The sequence below is a fragment of the Narcine bancroftii genome, chromosome 6 (assembly GCF_036971445.1).
Source record: "Narcine bancroftii isolate sNarBan1 chromosome 6, sNarBan1.hap1, whole genome shotgun sequence".
Taxonomy (NCBI): Eukaryota; Metazoa; Chordata; class Chondrichthyes; order Torpediniformes; family Narcinidae; genus Narcine; species Narcine bancroftii.
Window position 1 is genome coordinate 221348463 of NC_091474.1, and position 22016 is coordinate 221370478.

The window sequence follows — 22016 nt, forward strand, 5'->3', positions numbered from 1 at the left end:
ATGTAGTAAGCAGTTAACCAGAGTGTAACCTGACGTCTTTTTCTTTTTAAACAACAAATATCTATTAATGAAAAGTCTTTATGATGATCTCAGAACCCCTTACTCTCCATTTTAAGGAGAAGGACATAATTTAAAGGCAAAAAGAATGATTCAGCACAGACTAGAAGGGCCGAAAGAGATCTGTGTTGCAATGTTCTGTGGTTCTATGTGTTTATACATTCCTGTGTGTGTCAGGGAAGAGATGCACTTGCTATTTCTCTTCCCCCCCCCCCCACCCCACCTCACCCACTCCAAATAATTTAAAAGCTGAAAATTGCTGTCAAAATAACTTCCATTTCCAGGGACTTTAATCAGGGAAGTCCTTGTACACAACACATTGGTGGCAGAGATGGGTAATTCATCTTGTAATTCTTTCTCTGACCCTGTTCTGCCCACCCGTGCACTGGGGACTCCTTAGTTGGGGGATAATGAAGGGCCTACCATGAGGCTGAAGGTCAGTGGCTATCAAACCATCACTGGATATGCTTCTTTGTGGTCAGTTTTGTTTATCAGCCAGACCTTTGGCTGCTAATCAAACCTATTCAGAGACAGGCTTATTAAATTAATTAGAATCTGTCAGATCAAACGGATTACATTGACAGGCAGGCCTGGGATGGCTGCTGAGGAAGGTGCACTTGCTTTCTTTCAGCTGAAAATAGGGCAGTCACCAAGGTGATCAAAGCATTTCCTTATCTGTCTTTCATTACAGATGGGTCATGGTTCCTCTTTTGTTTTGGATACAGGTGGATCCATTTCCTAATGTAATATTGTTTTCCTTCTACGATGGAAGTAAACATGGTCCCATCCGACGTGCAACTTGGGTAGTGATTAGACTGGGAGGAGAGAGCATACTGACCTGTTGGCCCCTTGACAGTTTGACAGGTGTGATATAGATTGAATATTTCTCATCTCCACTATGAGCCATAGTCCGTTCAGCAATGACCACGATGAGAATTTTTTTCATTTGTGGAGGAGGTGAGAGGAGCAGGGGGTCATGGAGAAAGGGAGACTGCTGTGTGGTTGATGCTGTTGACTGCAAAGATTTTTATGTCAACACATAGGTGGGGAAAACAGCAAGTGACCACTGTGCCGGTTTTCCCTTTCCGAGGAAGAAAAGGCTTTTAAGTGGAGCCGGAGACTGAAGTGCAAAGTGGCCAAGGTACACCAGAGGAAGACTGGATTCTGAAGGTCAGTAGAAGTGCAAAGGCTGTTGTAAAGTCTGGTTCTTTCAGGTGAAAAAAACCGCTGGCTTTCCTTTACAGCAGGGGTGTCAAACTCAAATTCACAGAGGGCCAAAATTAAAAACTTGGACTAAGTCGAGGGCCGAACTAAATATTTATTGAAAATTTTCAACAACATCTGCATGTTTTCTCTTCTTTCAACATAAGTAATGTTAAACTTTTTCTTATTAAAATAAATGTTTAATAATAGTTTTGGTTAAACTCTTTCCAGAAGAAGCATTAACAAATGAGAAATAAAATATTCAATAAATGATATTTCTCTATAGCCTTTAAGCTCCTTTTAAATGTATTTTTTTTCACAAGCCAACAAGTCAAAATAATAACAACTTGCTTCAATGACAAACAGGTTTGTCTTTTAAAATGATGAACATATAGTCTGCCTCCCACCTGTCTTGAAAGGTCCTGTTTTCTGTCTTTTGTTTGGCCATTTTTCGTAAGGGGTTTATTACGTGTGAGTTGGGCGACAGGTCGCAGGTGCTAATGACAGTAAAGAGAGGAGGTGGGGGCGATTAGCGGGCTGACGGGCTGGCACCAACGCATTTGCAAAGCATTCTGGGATTTGTAGTATTAGCTGTGCATGCGCTATAGTGGCGCGGCGGCCAGCGGGCCAGCTCTAATACATATTTGATATGATCTTGCGGACCAAATATAATTATATCACGGGCCAAATTTGGCCCGCGGGCCTGAGTTTGACATGTGTGCTTTACAGGAATAAATAAGACTGAATTAATTGCTGGACCACCTAAAGGGAGTTTCTGAAAATTACAAACCTGAGCTTGAAATGTGTATCTGAATGCACATTAACTGGACAGTGACGGTCATTTTAACCTCATCCCCAGGTACATCTGGGACATTGGTTTCCCTCTCTTATGTTAATTTAAAAAGGAGAGTAAATTTGTATAGAATGTCATCTCAGCAAAGGTGGGTTAAAATTAGTTCCCAGTGACGGGTTATACCTATTTGGAAATTCAATGATTTCATAAAGTTTCTGAATGGACAATGTAAATCTAATTAAGGGAAAATTGGAACAGGTATGAGGAACTGAATGTTCTCCTGTCAGAACATTCCTTTGAAAAAAATTTTTTTTGAAATGTAGAATCAGCTTCACTTTCAGAAACAGTGGCAGTTTTATAACTGAGGCAAAAATTAGTTTTCTAAATGAACCCTTTGAAGTCAGTTGGTTAGATCAACCATATTGCAAAACAATTCTTTTGGTCGATTTTATTATACCTAAGCCATTGACTTAACTTGCAATTTTTGAAAGTTGCAAAATGCCAGATAAACTTTAGCACTTTCCGAAGTTAGCCTTTTTTTTTGCTTTGGCTGTCAAAGTTCTTATCAAATTTGTAAATCATTTAAATAGTCAATATTAGTTCAGCTGATAGGTACAGCTATGAAGTCGACATTGTTCCAACTCACCGTCCTCTGCAGCAAGATTTTTAAAGCCTTCCCTTTGACAAAAACCTTGTGAAAAGTCAAGAGTTGTGAGACTTTGGAACAGGGACCAATGTAAGGCGATCTGCTTGGTGACAGATTGTAAGATTTTGTGCCTGATTTAAGGCAGCCTCCGCAGGCATTGGAGGAATTTGTTTATCCTGGGGAGATCTCACTTTGCTTCAAAGTACTGGAGTATCTTGCAACATCAGTTTGTTTGCCATACATAGCTCAGCTCTTTAATTTTCCACTTCTTCTCCCACACCTGAGTCGCTGCCTTCACCCTCCCTGCCAACACGTGCCACCCCTTCTGCTCATCTGCCCTGGGAAGAAACTTTTGTACCTCAAAGTGATGAAAAGTTGGGAATGTATCAGCAAGTGTACAAGATAAATGTAATCCGATCCACATGGTATCAGTTAATGGTTAACATTACTTAAGGCATACCTGTGCCTCAACGAACTAGATATTAGCGGAGTTCAGACATTGACTACCACTTGAGTGAGGGTGTGAAGCCACATTTACTTTAACCGGAGAATGGGAATAAACAGTACAGACAAAAAAAAAGAAAGGCTCCCAATGGCTATCAGAGCAATAAAATAAGGACTTGTTTTACTTTACTACTTGGAAGTGATGTCTCTCCAGCTTTGAGGGCAGTGACCTGACCCAGTCAGCTGTTGTTTCCTTTATTTTCCTGCCCGTTGTCCTAACAGGTGCTCGAAATTCCAAGGACTCCTTAAATATTTAGCATAACGTTCCTTTCTCGCATTTGGAAAAAAAAGTGGCAAAAATAGATATTTTGGGAGGAGACAGGGAGGAGGTTGCGAAGATGTGAGCAAAAGATCACACCATTCCCTTTGTACTTTCCCTTTGTACAAGCAAGGCTTTGACTTGTACAATTTGCAACCTTGCAAGAAGTGTCTTCAATTGCTGAGGGGATGATCACTGGCCTTACTGATTCACCTCATGAATAATTTTAATCTATCTTGCTTCGGGTCCACTCCTTCAATCTTTCCTCCCTGACGATGATATCTTCAGGGGTGGTATCACTTGGGGAAAGGAATGAATGTTGGTCTGTCAGATCTTTGACCTCCTGTGTTTGATGACCGGCCAGACATTTTTGCACCATCGCTGTAATTTGTGGTTTACGAGGATGGAAAAATGAGCACTGAGAATGAATTCAAAATAAGCAGGTCAGAGGAAAAGCACTGGGGCCATGGTGAAATATTTGAGCTTGTTGCTGCATTTTGAAAGAGGTAACAACCAAACAAACTACTTAATGGCACAGATAAAAGGTCCAGTATTGATTTAACATGGCTTGACAGAGGCCATTATATGACACTTTTATCATTTGGCTGATACGAGATGGGTTGTGCTGCTATTTAAAGCAAATCAGTCTGTCTCCCTTTCTGCAGGAGAGCTGTAAAATAAAGTTCCAGTTCAAGGGTCATTCGATAGGTGAAGCAGGCTGTAAAGTTGAGAGACCTCAAGTCAGTGAATGATCGTGCTATTGGAAAAGAGCCCACGTGAGCAGAACCTGCTGACATGCCTTGAGCTGCCATGGTATTAGGTGGTCAGTATTTGGAATGAAGCTTTTTTTAAAAAAAAAGTCTTTCATCTCATTTTGTTTGTGAATGTAGGAATCATAAAGTTCCAGCAATGAGGGAAAGAATCGACACTTGCAGTTTTCTTTTTGGCTATAGGAGGTATGTGTATGTTGAATGGCACAGTCCATTGTTGTCTTGGCTTTCTGGCTGTGTGATTCATCCGTTCCAAAGAGGTTCAGCTGAATTCTAATGAAGTACTCAGACATGGGACAATTTTGAAGTGCATTTATCACTTTCAATTTTCGTTGAGTTTACCTGCTGACCTGAAGTGTTGGACTGAATTCGCCTTCCTCTAAATAATGATAGCAATCTTAAGGTTTGAAATTGTTGGTTTCCCTTGCACAATATGAGAAAGTTATGAAACACACATTTCATAAGACCTTGATAGTAAGAACTAGAGCTGAATATTTTTATTTCCTGTTCCACTTTTCTTGTTTTCAAGCTTGCAACCAATTAGTGCTCCTAAACCTGCAGAACGACTTCACCATTCTGTGGCTGGCCCCATTTGTACTTCTTGCCTTTAGACCGGGCTCAAGTGCAGGGACGGTCTCCACATTTTGGACCTTGGCGCCATTCTTGTTGGTCGTAGGGGCTTTAATGAGAGGCTGGCTTGAAATGGGGCTGTGACCCAGTGAGGTTATAACCTCATTCTTGTTCTCGGGCTGAGCGCCCAATGCACTCTCCATCAGCAGCTTATCCCACAATATTCTGGTCTGCCAGCAGTGGCCTTCAGGAGAAGATTTAGATGAGGCATAGCTGGCAATATTCCCATTCACACCCACATTCCAGTGGTACCTGCAGAAAGTTCTTTATAATCTATATTTTGTCATCACGGAATGTGGGCAACTCTCTAAAGTCCAGATTTTCCACAGTTGCCTATCCAGCCAAGGGCAGTTGTTTTAAGATTCATCTGGCAGGAAATCTACTCTTGAAGAGTATGGCTGAAGTACTAACTGAACATGTCATTGCAGTTTACATCAAGGAAGAAGATGCTGAAGTCTCAGCAAAGGATGATGTAGATGAGATTCTGGATGGGTGAAAAAGCTGCAAGTGAACTTGTTAAGTTGTCTGGTCCAATTGGCAATGAATCTCACTTGCTCAGGGAGATCAATCTTCCAAACTTCAGCAGAGGTGGCGCTAGAGCAACCATTCTCAACAGGGGCCTTCCCCCTGCGGGCCACAGCACATTGAAGAGGGTGAGGTAGTGACACAGACTGAAATCATAAAATTATTTTTATGTTTTTATGTAGTCAGTAGGAGAGAAGTACAGAAGAAATTGCTTCACAGGGAAGTGGGGCATAAACTTCTCATTAACAAAAGGTTTGCGAGAGTTGCACTCATTTCAAAAAAGGTTCCAATAACTACAAAACAGTTCATTGGTGATGGGGAAGCTACAGAGAATGACAATCGGAGCAGAATCGGTGTATGGATCAATTAAAGAACACCAGCAGAGATTTTTTTTAAGACTAGTTGTGTCTGAAGAACTTAATGGGGCTTTTAGATGAAGTATCAGAGAAGGTTTATCAGGGAAAGGATCTGCTGCAGTATATAGTCTTGCAAAAGGTAATTGATAAGGTGCCACATAATTCGTGTCATCAAGATTGAGGGCCCTGGAATAAAGATGACTGGAGCAACAGGAACTGAAAATTGGCTCACTAACAGGAGTCAAAGGCTGTTACCGAAAGATGTTTGCTTTGAACTGGGGAGAGGGAGAGTGAGGAAATACTAAAGGAACTCAGATGGTCTCGCAGCATCCGTAGGAGGCAACCAATGTTTCGGGCCTGAGCCCTTCCTCAAGGTATGAGTGAAAAAAGACAGGCATCTGAATTAAAAGTAGGGGAAAGAATGGGAGGGGGAGGAATACAGACCAACAGATAAAGGTTCATTAGGTATGATGAGGAAAGGTGAGGATTGATTTTGGCTCTGTGAAAGGAGACAGAGAGCGGGAACAGGAACGAGGGAGAAGAAGCTGGAGGAAAAGAGATGGGAAGAACCAGGTGTTTTGCAGGCATCAGATCAGCACAGAAACCACTGGTGGTCTTGTATCTATCAGTGATTGTGATTTGAATGTAAATGACAGCAAACCTGGAGGCATTTTGAACTGTGCTGTCAGCTTGTAGATGGTACCTCCCCAGCTCAGAGGGAGGTGACCCCACCCAGTCAGCTGCTGTTTCCTTTTTTTTCCTGCCCGTTGCCAAAACAGGTGCTTGAAATTCCAAGGGCTGCTTACTGTCAAGAACCAGTGTAGGTGGATGGATGATGACTGGCAAAAAAAAATCTTTTTAGGCCATGTGTAGTTAGGGTCTGAATTGGTCTTCCTGGGGTAGTATGGAGGTGGATTCAACTCAGCACTCAAAGGAGGCGTTAATGTATGAAAAATAAGAATTTGATTGGCTACAGTTAGAGATCAGTTGAGTAATACTGGCTGGATTACCCTGCTGAGAGCTGGTATGCAGAGAGCTGGTATGCAGAGAGCTGGTATGCAGAGAGCTGGTATGCAGAGAGCTGGTATGCAGAGAGCTGGTATGCAGAGAGCTGGTATGCAGAGAGCTGGTATGCAGAGAGCTGGTATGCAGAGAGCTGGTATGCAGAGAGCTGGTATGCAGAGAGCTGGTATGCAGAGAGATGGGCTTACTGCTCTCTTTCTGTGCTGATCTGAATTGCAAAACACTGAATTTCATGACTTGTTCATGACAATAAATCCTGATTCTGGATTCTGACTTTTTAGGTTACAGGGAGAAGGAGAGAGAAGGGCGTTGAGAGGGAAAAAAACACATAAACAGAGCATTCGATGGGCCAAATGGCCTAATTTGCTGCTTATTGGGTGTGCATTTTACCCATGAGACAGTTTACTATTTATTTGGCATGAACTTCGACCAATTTTGGGGATTTTTGTGACAATGTGACAGTTTCATCTTCAATTTCACTGCTTTTTAATTTTCATGGTTCAACATTCCTTTTTATTGTCAAGTTATAATAGAAAAAAATGCAATATGCAATAGTTTCCACCCTCCCCCCCCCCCCCCACCCCCGGCCCTTATCCACGGGGGATAAGTTCCAAGAACCCAGCGGATGCCTGAAACCGTGGAGAGTAGTGAACCCTATATGCTTTGTTCTGTGAAATTGGATGTTATGCAATGTGGACATTGTGCAAACACCATATTATATACTTAGCAAAGCTATCGGGGATACTGTAGTGTACCTGTAAACTTTTTATTTGTAAGTAAGATCAGTGTGGGGATCGTCACGGTACTGTGGGTAGAGAGCGGGGCAGTGGGATCAGTGTGGAGACTGACGGGCTGTGGGCAGAGGGCAGGACAGTGGGATCAGTGTGGGGACTGACACGGGGCTGTAGGCAGAGAGCAGAGCAGTAGGATCAGTGTGAGGACTGACATGGAGCTGTGGGGAGAGAGCAGAGTAGAGAAATCAATAATACAGGGCTGTGGGGAAAGAGCAGAGCAGTGGGACCAGTGAGGGGACTGACACAGGGATGTGGGAAGAGTGCGATGCAGTGGGATCAGTGTGAGGACTGACACAGGGCTGTGGGAAGGGTGCGGGGCAGTGGGATCAGTGTGGGGACTTATATAGGGCTGTGGGGAGAGAGCGGGACAGTGGGATCTGTGTGGGGACTGACACAGGGATGTGGGAAGAGTGCGAGGCAGTGGGATCAGTTTGGGGACTGACACAGGGCTGTGGGAAGGGTGCGGGGCAGTGGGATCAGTGTGGGGACCCACAGGAGCTGTGGAGAGAGAGCAGGACAGTGGGATCAGTGGGGGACTAATACAGGGCTGTGGGGAGAGCATGTGGCAGTGGGATTAGTTGGGACTGATACAGGGATGAGGGGAGAGAGCAGGTCAGTCAGATCAGTTTTGGACTGCGGTTAACTGCAAGTAACTGAAACAAGCAGAAAGCAAAACTGCGGATATGGGGGAATCCACTGATATGATATACTTCAATTTTTGCCTGCTGTGAGGCAAACATAGAGTCGCCATTAGCATTGCCCAGTGCTCCAAATAATGAGACAGAGAAGTGAAGGCGAGTCCCTTCAGAGACACTGAGTGTCCATGCTCCTGAAGCTCCACAGCCTCCTGTTCAATCCACTGACAGCCGGATATGATCAGGAAGCTTTCAGCGCCCGAGGCCCTTCAAGAGCCTTCTTGCCCTCAGCAGCCCATATCGTGTGTGGGTCCTTCAGCCGCAGAACCCCTCGCTGCTCTGCTGCCATGGTCATCTTAACTGTAGGAGCGTCTCCCAAGCTTCTCTTTCTCAACAGGAAGGGTGTTGGGGTGTTCCCCCTTTTGCGGTTGCCCTGTGCTGGTCTGCTGCTCTCCCTCCAGCTACACCACCTTTTGCAATTCATGCAGAAAGGTTGATCCAGACCTTGAATCAAATGTACCAGAGCTGCATTTAGCCTCATTCTCTTCGCAACCTGCAAGCGTCCAGTGTGCAGGCATTCCCCACTGCCCCTCCCCCAGCCACCCAGGCCATGAACAATGTCCATCATTGCCCAGGAGCAGAGGAGCGGAGGGACCTGGTCTTCCAAAAAGGCAAGAGAAAGGCTGGGGTTTGCGAATGTTGGGTGGATTGGGTGAAGATGTGCAAGAAACTCAAGACTAAAAGGATTTGTATGGATTAGGAGAAATGAAAATAATCTTCACTTGAGCAGCGACTTTCATTTCAGCAAGAAACTAAATAAACATTGGAGTATTTAATTGGGCGGGGGAGGGGAGGAGGGCTGCAATTCAAATGTACAGCAGGATGGCAGAAAAGATTTATTAGCATCGCCCTGTCTCCAGACCTGGCTGGTGTGCTCCGTGCCATAGAAGGGGCAGCGGGAAAATAGAGATCACTTTCTGTGTCAGCTCAGTAAAACCACGGGGAAGGAAGTAGCAGCTGCCGTGAGCAAATGAAGATTGATGGTCCCCTAAAGGAAAGAGGGATGCAGGCAGGGGCAATGAGGATGACTTGAGCTGCAGACTCCTGGTAACTTTCATCTGTCGCACTCTTAAAGGGCTGCAGTGTTTCAAAGACTGGTGACACGAGAGGGCTTCTTGATTATGACTACGCTATTGGCTTCAGGTCAGTGTGAGGCCATTGGTAACACTGTACTGAGGTCAGGGGAACAAAAAGATCACTGAAACTGGAAGATAATGTAAAGAAAACCATTCCTCGTGATTTTTTAAAAATCCACTGAGCAGCTAAGCTTCCATTAACCCAAAGAGTCAATGGCCCCTCCTGATGAAGGTTCTTCGATGTGAAATATTAGCCCTATTTCTCTTTCCTTTAGTACTTACTGGCCTGCTAAATGTTTCCAGACTTTGCTATTTTAATTTTTTGTTCCCATTCTGGGCCCGCACTGTGGCCCGAATTCTTTCCCTGCCCTTGGTTGTAGAATGCACTCTTAAAACTGTGTGCCCATTCTCCGTGTGAATCTAGCATGTTACTAAGGAGGGACATGGTGATGGCTTATGGTTAGGACTGCTGTCTGCCAACCTGAGGGCATACCTGGCCTGTCGTGTTGGCAATGTAGACGCCACACGTTCTCCCTGCGAGCTAGTGGGTTTCGTGCCCCATTCTCAAAGCATGTGGTTGGTTAATTAGCATCTATAAAATTGTCTTTATGCGAGTGGGTGGTAGAAGAATTGGGGCAGTTGATAAGCATATGAGAGAATGGGGGAAATAAATGAGGGAATGTGGCAGCTAAAAATACTCTTGAGAGGTGGCATCGAGTTGATAGAGCCCTTCAGTGCTGATCGAAAGTGACATGAAATGTGCCCAGTGGCCACGGTGGCATTCATTGCTGCTTTATTTGTGATTGGAACTGAGGTGAGTCATCAAGGCAATAGGGAGATTGAGCGGGAGAAACAGCCAAAAGCCTCCCTGCGATTGCCCCAAATTAATTTTGAGTGGGGTGCACATCAGCAATGACCTGATAATGCTTGTTTCCAGTAGATCATTACTGATTAGCCTGGCTTTGTTTTCATGAGCTAATGCCCCAGTCATCAAATACACACCATGCGGAATTATTTCAGGAACTGAATACGTACCTAAGAAAAAAGCAAAATACGTTATTAGGTATTTTAGATTTAGATTTTAGTTTAGCTTTAGTAAAGGAGGAGGGATTAGTTTGGTTTTTTCAAGAGTTTTTTTCTTTTTCTTTTTTCAATATATATTAATCAGTATATGTTAGTAAACTTTGTATTATCATGATTCATGATTTATTAATTGTTATATATGTGTTGATTTTAAATAAAATATTCAAAAAAACAAAATTAAAAAGAAAGAAGCAAACACCAACCTTGAATAGACAAGAGAGTTGAGACTAATTCGACTCGTAAGACAGGAAGGGGCTAAATGGCTCCTTCTTTTGTTCTAATATTATGGGTCACTTCCACCAGGATTTTAGTTAGAGGTAACTATTTACTAAATGTACCCCTTTACCCCTATTATCTGGTCTTCATTACAAGACTCTGCCTTTATAGCGACATGGATGTGCAATTAAATGTAACTGTTTTCCTTCAAATGCCAAGCCCAGGTGGTGAAAGTTAAGTGTTGTGTCGTTCAGATAATGTCCTGTAAACAATTTTGTTAAGACTTCCATCCTGTCTTTCTACACTCCTCTGTGTTGCAAAGCTGCGGAGAGACACTGTCCAGATTTCACAGCTTCCACACCATGTAAGATAGCTCTTTCAGGGTCTCTTGTTACTCAAAGTAAACTTGCCGGCAGACTTAGAGACTGAATTCCGCAACACAAGTGAGTTAACTGGGAGCTCCAGTGTTTGGAATCAATGAAATGCTCAGCTGTGTACTCCTGCAGTAAGCTGCTTTGAATTGAATGTACTGAAGGAAGTGGCTTTCTGAAATATCCTGACAATGCAGATGGAGCCGAGAGGCAGGCTGTTTCCAGTTACTACATCACTTAACTCTTCTCTGCACTGTTTAATGGGTGAAGACTCCCTACATCATTGTTTAGCTTTTCCCCACTCAGCATTAACATTTTCTAGTAATGTCAATGCCACATAAACCTCTCCAAATCAATGCAGTATCAATTTAAGGAGTCTGAACTTCCCACGGTCGTCAGCCCGCCTTATTTCATTTTTCAGTTGTGCTTGAGGAATTTCTGGCCGAGTGTTTGATGGATATTGGAATTCCCCCAGTGCCTGGTCCTGAGGACTCAGGATACTGTCAAGCAGATTTGCTTGGAGTGAGCACGGGCAGGTACCTCAGTGACATGGGCATCCTTAGCACATGAAGTTAAACTGTGCAAGTCGAAGTTCAAGAGCATTTGGATTTTTAATTCAGGATGTGGACATCATTAAAATTGTCAGCATTTACTGTCCATTTGTAATTGCCCCTGTGGAAGATGTTAAGACTTGGTCGTTCTGGAGTCACACATACATCAACCTCAGCCAAGAAGTCACATTTCATTCACTGAAGGACCCTTGTCAACCAGAAGCATTTTCGCAACAATTATGAATGTAATTAAGATTAGCTTTTTCGTTTCCAAAATTTTAAATTACTGATATTTCATGACTCAGTAGTAGATCCAGTGTGGCCACCCCTCTACTGGAGTTGTCCACATACTTTGTTAGGGATCCTTGGACACTCCGAACAAATGTTTCCCCATTCAAGCCACTTGCAGTGAAGAGGTGCCGAACGATATCGGGGAAGTTGAAGTCACCCATAACAATAACCCTGTAACTTCTGCATCTTTCCAGAATCTGCCTTCTTATCTATTCGTCAGTGGCCTGGTGCCAATTTGGGTGCCCATAGGATATTCTCAATAATCACTCTTTTCCTGTTCTGACTTCCATCTGTACTGATCAGTAGATGATCCCTCCACAACATCCTCCCTTTCTACATTTGTAATACTACCCCTGATTAGCAATGTAACTAATTAGCAATAGCAGTATCCAATGTTATTGAGGGGAACAGCCACAGGCTACCCTGCACTATTCCCTCTCCTGACGATCACTCAGCTACCCAGCATCCTGCATTCTAGGTGCACCTCCCTCCCTGTGCCTCCTTGTATCACCCCCTCAGCCTCCTAGATGATCCAAAATTAATCCGGCTCCCTCAAGCAAGATGGAATGAACCGCAGGGTCATTTGGCGTTTCTTTCAAGTGAAGTCATAAGGGACACTGGAGATCTCCCTGATTTGCTACATTTTAGAAGAGGAGCAGTCCACCGCCCTGACTGCCATTCCCTCTGTTCTCACTTTGCAATAAGAATGATCTTACCTGAACCTCACCTGCTCCTCGACTCCCTGATGCTCTTAAGTCGAAGGCCTCAATGCTTCTCATTAGGCATTTCCTCTGAACTCAAAACTACCTGTTCTCACCTGTCCTTTCCCCCTCCACTGTGCCAATTAATTTTGCATAACTTTACAAACACATTTTTTGTCATTATCATTAGGTACAATTCTTGAACATAGGCAGTCTGTGTTATTCTTGTTTGGTTCAATCTACGACCTTTGAACTGGATTGGAGCGGTCATATCACTCCATATTCTGCAGTGTAACCGGTGATTCACAAGGATGCCTTCACAATGCGTGCGCTTGTTGGGCTTTGAGAGGCATCAAGACCGCACCCAATTTCTCATATTTCCTCACAACCCGAGAGGCCATTCATCCCATTGAGTTTGTGCTGTCTCCTAGAGGAATTCCATCAATCCTGTTCACTAACTCATTTCTCATCGTACACTCCCAGTTACAGCCCCCATCCCTGATTCCTTTCCCACCACACCGACAGGAGAGGTAATTCACAGTGGAAAACCACCAAGCACGTGAATGTGGCAGGAAACCAGAGAACTTGGGGGAAATTCAAATAGTCTTTAGAACAGCTTGTGGTTGAGACCACCAGGGAAAAGGCAATTCCAGATTGAACCAGAGTTGATCAGGGAGTTGAAGGAAAAGGAACGCCAAGGAGACAGTTATCATATTGTGTTAGAAATTGCCCTGCACTTTGAGAGGGAGTAACTGAGAGGGACAGATGAAGAGGCAGCTGCAATATTAGATATCAGATTTATTGTCAGAGTACATACAACCCTTAGATTCCTTTTTCCTGCGGGGGCGGCAGAATTGCCACTAATTGATAGTGCAAAAATTAAACGGGTAAATAACTAGTAAATGTCCTCTAGTATCAATGTGTAAATAAACACCAGTGAGAGCTGCTCTTATGACATCACTGGTCTTCCACGAGGAGTTCCAATTATCTGGGGTACATACACCCAGCGCCCACAACATCAGCATTGTGCACTGTGTTTGAAAGTCAGCAAATGGGAGCATAAATGAAATTGCTCATCATTTTCTGTCTTCTTCCCTTTGCTTAATTTGACTCGCAGCTCCTTTGATCATTAATCTTATAAGAGGGATTCCCCGATATCATCAGTCCAGCTTCTGAGCAGTGGCTGTGATGAATTAAAGCTATGACAGATATGACAAGTGAGGGCTGCTCGAAGACAGCTAATGCCATGGGGCTAAAACAAAGCTTTTATTTAAGATTAGAGTATGGACGGGCTCCTTAAACACCAGTTAGAAAACTGAGCTTTATTCAGCCTGCCTCAGGAAATGGAAACTGATCCTTCAGACCTGGCTTTGTTAGGTCCTGAGTTCTGATGCGGTTATCAGTGAGCAACAGCAACAAATTAGCCTGCGCCTCTGCCACTTGGATTGCATCCTCAGTTTAGCACCGAGACGTCTAACAGCACAATGCAGAATTTTTCTTTCAACTCTTCTGCCCCATTATTTTTAATTTCTGACTTCATCAGCAATCTGTACTGCAGCCTCTCCCCTCCTTCCCTTCTCATCTTGACAACATTTTCCCTCCCTTCAACCTCTTTGTCGTGCCTACTCCCTGTACAGGCTTTTTCCAGTTGTAGATCAATCTCCTCCTCTATGTACTGACCTATTCTATATCCCAATCCGCTCTTTCCTTCCAGCAACTGACAGGCACAATCTGCGCTTCCTTGTGATATAGTATCCATCGAGTTTATTCCACTACTTTTCCCTATCAAGCTACATTCCCATGAACTGTCTCCAGGCTCAGCCAGTCAACCTACACGCTATGGGCAATTTACAGTGGTGGTTTAATTTCCCAACAGGGACATTTTCGTAAGGTGGGAGGAAATCTGTGCAGTTACATTGAGCACATGCAAACCCTACACTCTATTGAAGCTCAGGGTTGAATCTTGGGTCACTGACGCTGTGAAATAGCAGCCCCACCAGCTGTGCCATGGGGCACCACTGAATTATAAGGTTCTTCAAAACACACAAGACTGGAAATTACCTAGGTCAGTTTAGAACTGCAAAAACTGGCATCTTCCTTCAGCTGAATGTTTACTCTTGTAACAATGGACAGGAGATAGCTGGAGACAATGAGTTTATTGTCATTCACATTGTACAATGTGCATGTGCACCAAAATTCTTACTTGCTGCAGCCAGCGAAGGTGCATCAATGACCATTTGAGTCTCGTGGCTACTTCTTTGGCCACATGAGTGCGTGTACCTTCTCTGTGAAGCGTGCCAGGCAAGCTCCAGACTCGAACTGGAGCTGGAGAGAGGGCTAGCAGTTGGAGGTGATAACAGGCTTAGAAGAGAAAAGGGGACACTAATTAGGATCATAGGTTGAAAGTGAGTTTTCCAATAGGAACCGCAAGGGATCAGAGAGGGAATAGGAGGGAGAGATCATGATTGACCGATTCAGAGTGGGGAGGTCAGTTTAGGATGCCCAATAGATATAAGAATGAGAGAGGGACCCAGTGTGCGTGAAAGTTTATTCAAGTTTATTATCAACCAATTATACAAATACAATTAGACAAATGAGTGATCCCCGATCCTCAGTGCAAAAACACACAACCAGACATAACACACGTACCGACAAATAATACATATGCAGTACATATATATGCACACACACACAAAATAAATAAATATTTCGTAGAGTCTCGGAGGGATTTTATGAGCACACATTTCAGTTGTTCAGCAGTCTCACTGCCCAAGGGAAAAAGCTGTTCCTCAGTCTGATGGTGCTGGCTCTTGATACTCCTGTATCTCTTTCCCGACGGGGGCGGCTGGAAGATGTTGAGTGAGGGGTAGAAGAGGTCCTCAATTATTTTGCAAGCCCCCTTCAGACAATGATTGCAAAAGCTCACATTGATGGTGGGATTTATTTACTGCAGTTGTGCCATGTAAAATTGACTTGCCTCACAAGCTGGAGCGTCGCCAGTTTCTAAAGTTAAGGGGAGCGATCACATAAAAAAGGCGCCATGACACATGCCAGATGATGAGCCAGTGGTTGAATGGTGGGCTGCACTGATTTTTCGGTGGCTGGAGCAGGGAGAGAGGTGTGTGGGGGCACCGTTGGACTGGAGTTGGGGGGGTGTGAATGGAGCGGGGGGGGCGTGGGGGTGTGGGGCAGTGTCAGACCAGAGTGGGGGGGGGGTGTGGTGGCGACGGACCAGATCAGGGGTGGGGGAAGATAGTGTCACTTCCCCTGCATCCACAGCTCCCCCCTCCGACCTTGCTATGCCCGCTGCCCACAAGTTCCTGGAGTAGCATCAACTAATTTCTAAGACAAAACTCCAAAAGGAATGTTGACTGGGAAATTATCATTTGACAGGCTTCGGACAGCCAAGCATGACCCAAGCCAGGAATACCTCGCTGACTTGAGTGACATGGAACGATCTGGATACAGAAACCCATTCATGAGTTACATGCACTGCATTGTCAATTACATGATCCTGAAATAAGCATCCACTCAGGTGGGCCTGAACCCATGTCAACCCCTGACCAGATGGTGGTCACCAGAACAAGAGCTCTCCATCTTAATTCCAATGCAGGATCTCAGCCAGAAACATCGACAATTCCTTCTCCCTATGGATGCTCCTCAGCCTGCCGACTACCTCCAGCAGTTTGTTGTTTATGAGAGTTCATTCACCCATTCACCAGAGGAAGTGTAGGACTGGGGCACTGAGTGTAGGACCAGTGGCATTGAGTGGGAAAATGGATCAGCTCATGATTAAATGGCAGGACAGACTCGATGGGCTGAATAGCCTATTCCTGCTCCTACAATATGTCTAATGATCTTATACTTTACAACCTAGAACATCGAAACACATTCAACCCTTCACCCCACAATGTTGTGCTGACCTGCACAAACGTGCTCCACAACAATCTGATGTTTGGTTCCCTCTATTTTTTTACATCAGTGGGCCTATCTAAGAATTCAGAAGTGAAGCGCCATTGGAAATATTGTTCTGGACACAAAACAAAAATGCAGATGTTAGAGACCTGAAATTTAAAAAAATGCTGGAGGTCCTGTGTAAATCAAGCAGCGTCTGTGGAGGGAGGAGGAGAAGTAGCCTTGACTGACTTTTCATCAGGCACCTGTTCCTGAAACAGATCAGTTTTGTTTTCCACAGCTAATGCCTGAACTGCCAATTTTTGTCAGAATTTTCAGTCTTAAGTGGTTGTGAAAAATATGGCACTTTAGCAAAGTAGGAGAGTTACCACTGGTGTAATAGTCAATGTTAGAAAAATAGATTACTGGGCAGTTATTATGCTGTAAAACCCCTGGTATCCAGCACCTATAGGGATTGGTAGATGTCGGTTAAATGAATTTTCTGGTTGCTTGAGATTGCGTGTTGTGAGATTGGCAAAGAGCCACAAAATGTGCCATTTTTTAAATGTCTGTATTCTTCTACCTACTTATTTTCTATGGGGCTGAAATCCCGATAACAGGAATTTTATTGTATTGTGTGTCAGCTTTCCCTTTACAAATTGGCTGCTACGTTTCATTTCACTTCAGAAATATTTCATGGTCTGATTAAATTTTGACGTGTGCACATTAACATTTATTTCCTCCTGTCTACCTTCCCTCATTGTTTCCTGTGCACACCTCCTGTCTTTAGCCTTTGAATTTCTCTGCCTGTCTCTCTCCTCCCTTATTCTCCTCATTCTCTGCCTCTTCCTGGTCTCTCCTCTCACCTCCTTTGTTTTTCCCTCCTGCTCTGTCTTTTGTCTTCCACCCCCAACTTGCCATGAACTCAAATATACAACACGGACATGCCACTTGTAAGAAGCTGTCAGAACCTCATACGACAATGCTTTTGTCTTTCATTAGCATGCTGCGTAACATATGTTCATAATTTGACGCTGTGCCAGTTCCTGAGGAGGACCTTTGTCTCTGTCCCAGACAGGCAAATATTGTCCCTTCAAGTATTTATCCAATAGTTGCTTCTGTGTCCACATTCCCGCATATCACAACACAACATTTGCTAAATCTGGATCATTCTAAAATCATTCTTTTGTCTCCAATAAGGCCATAAGAGATAGGAGCAGAAATAGGCTGTTCAGCCCATCGAGTCTGCCCTGCCATTTAATCATGAGCTGATCTATTTTCCCACTCAGCCCTCTGCCTTTCTCCCCATAATCTATGATGCCCTGGCTAATTAAGAACCTCTCAATCTCTGTCTTAAATGCACCCAATGATCTGGCCTCCACAAGCACCTGAGGCAACCAATTCCACAAACCTATCACCCTGTAGCTGAAGAAATTCCCACACATCTCTGTTCTAAGACAATGCCCTTCAATCCTGAAGTTGTGCCCTCTTGTCCTAGACTTTCCCACCATGGGAAACAACCTTTCTACATCTTCTATCCATGCCTTTCAACATTCAAAAATTTTTCAATGAGATTCCCGATCATTCCCCAAAATTCCAACAAATATAGGCCAAGAGCTTTCAATCATTCCTTATATTGTCAACACTTCTATCACTGGAAACAAGTAAGCATTTCATGATTTTTGGCTTTCTCTTTTAAATCTGTTCTTCATTTTCTCCGTTCAACGAATTGTTCAACAATTCTTATGGGCTGACAGTGAATCTACTCTAGGCATCTGTTTGTGGTCCCGTACACTTTGTGTGCTCCCAGGTCACCCTAAATACTCTCTTTCCCACTCTTCCTGCTCTGGTCCAATGGCAAGAACACGAGCCATTCCTGGAGTGTTGGACTCAAAGTTCTTCTGCAGCACTTGTGGCAAGACCTTGAAATATTTATCCAACTATGATGAAGTCTTGAGTGTCAGAGCAGAACGTTATCCTACTTCATGACACTAAAGATACGTAACTGTGCACTAGGTGCACCCCAGCTGATACTGACCAAGTTTCCATTCACTGGTTTACAGAAGGCCATTATAAAACACAAAATGGGTGGTGTTTTTGGTCGTGAGGAGGAAAGGCTGAGCAACAGAACAACATTGATTAGCTGGTAAATTGGGTGGAACAATGGCAGGTGGAATTTATTCCAAATAAATGTGAGGTGATACATTTTAGGATGTCCAATAAGGATAGGACCTTCATTGTGAAAAGCAGGGCTCCAAAGTGTGTGGACAAACAGAGTGACTTTGCTATTAAAAATCCATGGACCACAAAGGGTGGCATCACAGCTAAATAGGGTGGTGGAGAAGACTTTGGGGATGCTAGTCTTCATTAGCTGGGACAGTACATAAGAACACAGGGGTCACCATGGTTAGGCGACGGATGGCTATTGCGTGCAGCTCCCGTCACTGTACAGGAGAGGGTGCAGAGGGCACTTTGCAGGGTGTCATCTGGAATGGCACGTTGCAGTTATGAGAAAAATCCATTTTGTTTGTTTTCTTTGGAAGAAGATTGTAGAGAACATGAGAGAGGGGTACAAAATTATGAAAGGCATGGAAAAAGAGACATTATTCCTCATTACTGAGACGTCTAAAAGCAGAGGGCATAGGTTGAAGATGTGGAGTAATAGATTTATTTTAGAGGGAGACTGAGGAATATTTTTAACCCAGTGGGTGACTGATAATCTGGTATATACTGCCTGAGAAATATTTGGGGCAAAGGCTGGAATTGCCAAGACTGTAAATGGGGTTATTAGTTATGATGGTTATCACAAACTTGATGAGCCAAATTGACTATTTCTGTGCTGTATAACTATGTCAAGCTTCATTCTGAAAGCTACTGCAGAAACTAGTGGCTAGTGCAGGGTGTGCCATGGCAGTCATAGCAGTTCAGCAAAATGAGCACCTAATGAGGTTGCTTTTTCCTGCTGAAAGGTTACAAAGCAAACCTCAATGTCTTCTATTTGTGCAAACTGTTGTTAAGTCTCCACATTGAGCACCCAGCGCAGTTTCAGTCTCCACCAGGGAAGGATGGAGTTTCCAAGGAGGTCGTTCCATGGAACTGGGGTGCCCTGAGCAGGTTGCATAGGATTAGTTTAGAGGATGACAAAATGGATGTTCTGCACCTGCTTTCCTCTGGATGAATATTATTAGGATTAGGATCAGGATTGAGATAAGGAGAAATTTCTTCACTCGGATGCTTGAAATTTGCTTCGCCCAGGATGGGCAGTCGTTGAGTATATTCAAACCAATTGATTATAGGGTTCTAAGGGTATTAGGACCAAGAGTTTGCAAGAAACTACAATGACCTTATGCTTTGTAGAGCATACTTGGAGGGGCTTTGTGACCAACTAGCTCTATTGCTAGGGTCATAAGCGTCCAGTTTTGTTGTTTTCACTTTCGCCCAGACCCAGAGCCTTTTGTCCTGTCTCTGCCTTGACTGACAACAGTGGTCAACATGGAATGACAGAAACTAGGGGAAATTCTTCTCCAATTGGGCTCCTCTCTGAAATGTGTCTCTGCCCGCTACATGTTGGCCGGCATGCAATAGCTGGGATTCCAATTGATAGGTCCAACAATTGACTCATTCCCGAATTACATGGAAGGTCAGTTCACACTGCTGTTGTTCCTTTGCTTACCTCAATCTTTCTTTCTGCAGCATTGCTCCTTACCTCTCATGAGCTGCCTGATCGAGTGAAGCTAAGGTGCAGGGTGTTTGAGGCACAAGAACACGAAGCATCGTTCTTCACCTATGCTAATCCCCATCACCTAACACTGTGCGTAGATTTGTAAACAGCCTACTATTTGCTATTTGGAAAGTTCAGGCTTTACTTCCCTGAAGACAGACAGGCATCTGGTTGGAGTAGGGTTTTTCAGAAGATCTGACCTGATTCTGGATCATCTTTTCAGAAATGTTGAGCCCAGTAATGAGGTCATTCAACTCATTGAGCCCTGCTGGTTAAATCTGGACTCATGGCTTTCCTTAAAAAAAACTAGGAACCAGCGACCAGGAACAGAAGACTTATCGATCGAGTTTCCCTCCTTGCCAACTGCTGGTGACTGCAACATCCTCTCACCACTCTGGACCGAATTAGCAAGAAGTGATTTCCTTCAGCTGATCTAATTTCATCCAAGGTCAGGAATGCTCAGCACAAAATGAATAACTATTTTAACTTAAAAGTTAGCCTCTACCATCAACACAGGGTTGCAGTTCTCTGTCTCAAGAGGAAAACAAAATCTGCAGATGCTGGAAACCTCAAATAAAAACAGAACTTTCCACTGGTCGCCCCACAGATGTTTCCTGACCTGCTATTATCTCTGGCATTTTTTTTTGCTTGAGCGCAGAGGTTTAATGTGGTGAAGAACAGGCTGATCGGCTCAATTGGCAGTAAAGGGGAGTTTGTTGTCACCTGCCATTGTCCTTGTGAGACATTTGGCGTGGGCTGCTCGCATGCACCATCTAGTGGTGAGACAGTAGTCTCCATTGATCGGGAGAGGACAGGCACGCTGTATTCTACACATTTGTGTGATGGTTTGAAATTGGTCAGTGATGAATCTGCAGCCTGTTTTTACAGCTCTCCTGCTCTTTGCTTTCACTGATTTCACTGCAGTGTCATCTCTTTGACATGGGCCAAATCCTGCCCCTGGAAGCTGTCTTGAGAAGTCTTTTCCTGACAGTTTTCTCTGACACCCCTTCGCACTGATAAATTGAAGAACGTTTTTGCAAGTAAAAGAAGGAAGTAAAAAAATTTCACTCAGCTCGAGATCCCCACAGTTTTGCGTTGGGGAAACTTGTCTAGGCTGGTACTGGATCCAGGAACAACCACAGATTTCACGTTAGAGCTGAGAGGCAGGCATGGGTTTTGAACACCTTCTGGTGTGACTGCAGGGAGGAGGTATTGAGAGTATCAGGAGTGTGCTGCCCTCCAAATACACCGAAAAGGTCGCATCCTACATCTACACTCCAATGGTTATCACTTCAGTTGTCTTCCCAGTCTCCAAAACTGGTGACTTACAGCCATGCAGGTTGACAGATGTTGGCTGCTCTGCAGTAACTGTTGTTGGCTGTGCTTTGCTGAACGTTACCCTTCAGGCGTATGTTGAGACTGCATGCTGGACATACTTGAAAATGGTGTGGTCCTCACACACAAGAGTCATCAGTAGTGCTCCGTGGACAGCACCCCTTTTCAGGTGCTCACAGCTCATCCTGCTGGAGCCTTGGCACTCAGGTCAAATGTCATCTCTGGCTTAGTGGAGAGCACTCCTAGCAATTAGCTCAGAAACCTGCAGGTCAGAGTCCCACTCCTATGACAGCAGCACAGAATATCTGATCTCACAGACAATGCAGGACCTCTGAAATGTAATTTAAAACGCTAAACCCAGACCTACTAGGTTTTCTCAGGTAGAATTAAAAGATACCATGGGAATCATTTTCATAAAATGCAGAATAGTTGTCGCTCCATTATATGTCAATATTTATACTTTAGCTAAAATCAAATTATCCATTTTTTAATCACATGGACTTTTGTGGCAGCTTGTTATGA

The 22016-nt window shown here is 44.0% G+C and overlaps 1 protein-coding gene across 2 annotated transcripts in view; it reads left to right on the forward strand.

Annotated features, from left to right (window-relative positions):
• Positions 1 to 22016, forward strand: part of prdm1a (PR domain containing 1a, with ZNF domain) — a 111206-nt gene that overhangs the window by 45302 nt on the left and 43888 nt on the right. For both annotated transcript variants that reach the window (XM_069887467.1, XM_069887468.1), the window contains one exon: positions 1101 to 1227. The gene's annotated coding sequence lies outside the window, so the exon portion shown is untranslated. The remainder of the gene's footprint in view (positions 1 to 1100; positions 1228 to 22016) is intronic.